We start from the raw sequence: 4679 nt of genomic DNA on the forward strand, positions 1-4679 counted from the left end.
GTGTGTGTGTGTGTGTGTGTGTGTGTGTGTGTGTGTGTGTGTGTGTGTTGCTCAACTGATCTAAAAAAAGTTGAAGTCTGTACTTTGGGGAGGCAAACTCCACAAGGATGAATGTTTAAATAAGGTGAGCAGTGTGAGAGTGAAACTGATGAGAAGTTTAAAAGAAACAACTTGTATGTGCTCACAGACGGACCCTAAAAGACCCTCACTGTATTTAAATTCTTCTTATTTAGAGATGAAGAGGTGACCCCTTCATCACTATCTTTATTATTAGATGTTTAACTCTCATCCATCTAGTTTTTTTACTCTATGGATCAAGGGGGTGGGGAGGGGTTCACTGCGGGAGAGATAAGGCACAGCCTGGACAGGTTGCAAAAGCATCCCAAGGACACACAATTCAAGCAAATGTAATCCAAAATCCTTTTTTTTTTGCCCCAATGTGTCCCAGTCTTTTTCTTTTAATTTTCCATGTCTTGGATGACTAAGAATCCACAGAAACATGTGATAATAACGTCCGTCTCAAACCGTATTGATACTAAAGTTTATCGATGCCAAAAATAAAATGCTGCACCAGAGAAGCCAATCAGAGGATGGTCAAAATGTAAATGGTGAACTAAATAAGCATGTCAGCTAAATGTTTAATCTGCTCTGATTGCACAACAGCTTCTGAATCAACATGCTAACATGTAGCATTCATGTTTAGCTGTGTCGTGTAACGACATCTTTTGGTCATGCGGGTTGCATCAGTACTGTGGAGTGTTCACACAGGAGTCTAATGGAGGTTATTTAAAATATAACATGAACATCCATGCAAAAAAACATCTGATTTTAGCATTAAGACCTGCAGTGTGAATGTAGCCTCTGAGACATAAATTACAAACTACAAGCTACAGTATGCACAAACCTACATTTGTCCACACATATTGCATGGCTCCCTGTTAGCAATCATTCAAAATAAAGTGAGACTGCAACTAAAAATTAGCCCATTTTCCTACAATTATGAGCCACCAGTTATAGTCTATAACTACAGAGTCCGTGAGGGGACATGGGGGGATTTTTTTTATTTTGCGTTCCCTCGCAATACTTTTGCGTTCCCACACAATATTGTTTTGCGTTCCCACGCAAAAGATTGTTTTGTATACGAACTGAATTAAATCAGACTTCTATTTTGAAATATCCGGTTACCAAAACAGGATGTGTCGCCACAAGTTTGTGAAATTGACATTGATGTTGTGTGGCTGTACTGTGTTAAAATATTGGCTTATGACATACTTCCATGCGTGGTTGTGTGATATATACATTCTGAAGCTGAATTAAAGCAGTAGGCTAACTCGCTAATGGTRAACATGTGAGTTTGTTAATAAACCGGCAGGCACAAGAGTGATAAACTACTTTTGCGAGGGAACGCAAAAGGTATTGCGAGGTAACGCAATACTATTGCGTGGGAATGCAAAAGAAAAATAATCGCCTATGTCCCCTCGCGGGCTCCGTATTTAACAGTTGCAGTCCAGTGAGATATTAATTTAATCACAAGTCCTTGTCATAACATGAAACACACAAATACAAACTCAAAATCTGAAGTATCAAAGTCACTTTAGTTTTATTATTGCAGGTCAATGAAATTGTTTCTTGGAAGTCAGACACGCTGCAGTTTGTACTGCCCACAGTGTTGCTCTCTTTTTTAAACCGTGCTGTATAATGCTCTTCAGATTTTATTTAATATTTCTCAAGTGTTATCACTCTGAGCCGCTGAGCCAAGGTCAATTGGAATGTACATTCTTGTCTCTTCATTTTCTGACAACTTAATAAAACTCCTTGTAGACCTCAATCGTTTCAACGTGGCCTATTTTACTGCCCTCATCACACCTGAGGCTTTTCCAATGCATACATGATAAGGCTGTTTCATGCAGCCGTCAGAGATAAAGTTCAGGGTTCGCGCTGTTTTTTTTCTTTTTTTTATTGCTTAAAGTTTCTGGGGAGACACTGTTACATACAGAGGAGAAAAAAAAATCAAAGACTGCTGGATTAAAAAGCAGGGCTTGTTGTGTGTGTGTGTGTGTGTGTGTGTGTGTGTGGGTGGCGATGCTCCTGTGTTGCTGAAGGTTTGTGTGTGTTCCGTGAAGGATGTGTGATATTGGCCCGGGCTTATCTCTTCGTTTGTAGTTTATTTCAAGAAATTGTTGAGTAAAATGCAGAAACTTGAACACCACAGAAAAAAAAAAACATTCCAGCCGGGATGTGAGCACTGAGTTCAGCTTTAATCAAAAACAAGGTTTTATTATCACCTGCTGCTGAAGACGAAAACTGAAAATGTTTTTTTTTTTTCTTGCCAGTGTTTGTCTCGGTTTGTGTGTTTTATTGTACAATTCAGACTAAACTGCTAATTTTTCCTGACAAAACAGCTTTAAATTGGATCAATTTAGTTTGAGCTGTACATCTGGTTTGCCACCTGGGCCCTGTGAGAGGTGGATTGTGGAAGTCCAACCCACAGCTGACTCTTTATCAGTGACTAACCCCTGCTCACCACACAGAGCATTGCCTCTGTTGGCGTCAAGGTGGTCTTGGTACTTAGCATAATGCTGACTGACAGGAACATTAAATCCATTTTGATAACCCATCCATCAACACTCCTATCATAATTAACACATGTGCTAGATGAATCTGTCTTTTAACAGGTGATTCTGATGACGTGTAGCTTTGAAGAATAAAACTTAACTGTGTTAATCAATAGATTACCAACTCTTGATCTAAAAGACATCCATAGAATAAGAGCTGAACAATATCATTTTTAAAACTGTAAAACAAAATAGTAAAAAAAAGTAAAGTAATAAAAAAAAAGTAATACATGTGAACCGTTTGATTTTCCACCATTAGACAGAACAAGTTTGCACCTCCAGTTTATAATTTAGCAGAAAATGACCGTCATGTAGCACACTTGCAGGGGGTTGATAAAGCTGTAATCACTTGAAGGGAATGAATTATTAAATCAATCAGATCTGAGACGTCATGAGGGAAGGGGGAAAGAGGACCTGAGTTCTCACAAAACAGACCAGAAGTCTTTATGTGTTGCTGCAGAAACTCTGATCAGACAAAAGTTTGAGACAAATCATGCAAAATCCAATTTTTTACCCATTAAATGTACTGTATTTTGTTGTGTACTTGGAGTCCATAGGAGGCAGAAATGTTGAATTTAGTTTATCCTGGTGTTGCGTCGATATTTTTATGTGCAAAGATATCGACGCAGCACCAGGCTGACTTGTGGTGTACCCAGGGTTCTGTTTTGGGATCCATTCTGTTTATTCTTTATATTCTCCCTTTACAATAAGGTACACAAAAAAGCTTAACTACTCAGTAACTACTCAGGGACTACTGAGAAGTTACGGAGTAATTACTGAAGACACCAAATAGTAACTACTGAGTATCCAGCTGATCTCAGTAATCCAGGTCAAAAAATCAAAAAGAAAAAAATAAGTAGGTCCTCTGGATGGGTTCTTCTTTAGTGAAAYRTTTCGTCTCTCCTCCAAGAGACTTCTTCAGTCTGATGAGTTTCAGGTGAACTCAGCCTTATAAGCACTGCCTCCACATGGTGGACAAACGGGTTAGTCACATGTAAAAGAGGACCATCAACCAAACAATAGGTTGTTAGTGCCTTGATTAACTCTATTGTTCATAGAGGGTCATGTGCTCCATCAGCATTGGGGCCCTGATTCACACCTTTTCCTCACAGGGGGCGGAGTTATACTTGCAATAACAGCATTGTAGGAGGAGGACAACTGGACACGAAGGCCTTTACCTCTGTTTAATGGTGGACGGTTTTTCTTCACAAAGATGGCTTCCTTTACTCCTCTCTCAAACCAACGTTCCTCTCTAGCAAGGATAAGAACATCTTCATCCCTGAAAGAGTGACCGCTGGCCTGTCGATGAGTGTAAACTGCAGAGTCCTGACCCGTAGATGAGTGTAAACTGCAGAGTCCTGACCCGTAGATGAGTGTAAACTGCAGAGTCCTGACCCGTAGATGAGTGTAAACTGCAGAGTCCTGACCTGTAGATGAGTGTAAACTGAAGAGTACTGGCCCGAAGATAGCTCGTCTGTGCTGGCTCATTCTTTTGAACAGTGGCTGTTTTGTTTCCCCGATGTATAACTGATCACTGTCCTCCTGACACTTAACAGCATATACTATATTACTCTGTTTTTGTCGGGGAACTGGATATTTGGGGTGACCCAATCTTTATTGTAATACGTTTTGGGGTTTGGAAGCCACTGGGACGTCATGTTTAGAACTGAGAAGTTACCAAAGACACCAAACAGTAACTACTCAGAGACTACTGGAACTTCTAAATAAGGTTTGGATTTACCAACTACAGTGTGATGTCTTCATTCTCCTCTGACTCTGGGTCAGACTCTGGTTCTGGGCCAGACTCTGACTCTGGGCCAGACTCTGGTTCTGGGTCAGACTCTGGCTCCAACATGTAAGGTTGAAAGCACAAGTCTTCCCTCGCTGACATCTTTTAATTCATTTGTAAATAAAATTTTCTGTGCAGATATATAGTCATAAACCCCACCGCTCTGGAAGCTGCTGGTGGTGGTGGTGGTGGTGGTGGTGGTGGTGGTGGTGTGTGTGTGTGTGTGTGTGTGTGTGTGTGTGTGTGTGTGTGTGTGTGTGTGTGTGTGTGTGTGT

The sequence above is a fragment of the Austrofundulus limnaeus genome, unplaced genomic scaffold, assembly GCF_001266775.1.
Source record: "Austrofundulus limnaeus strain Quisiro unplaced genomic scaffold, Austrofundulus_limnaeus-1.0 Scaffold290, whole genome shotgun sequence".
In the NCBI taxonomy this organism is placed as follows: domain Eukaryota; kingdom Metazoa; phylum Chordata; class Actinopteri; order Cyprinodontiformes; family Rivulidae; genus Austrofundulus; species Austrofundulus limnaeus.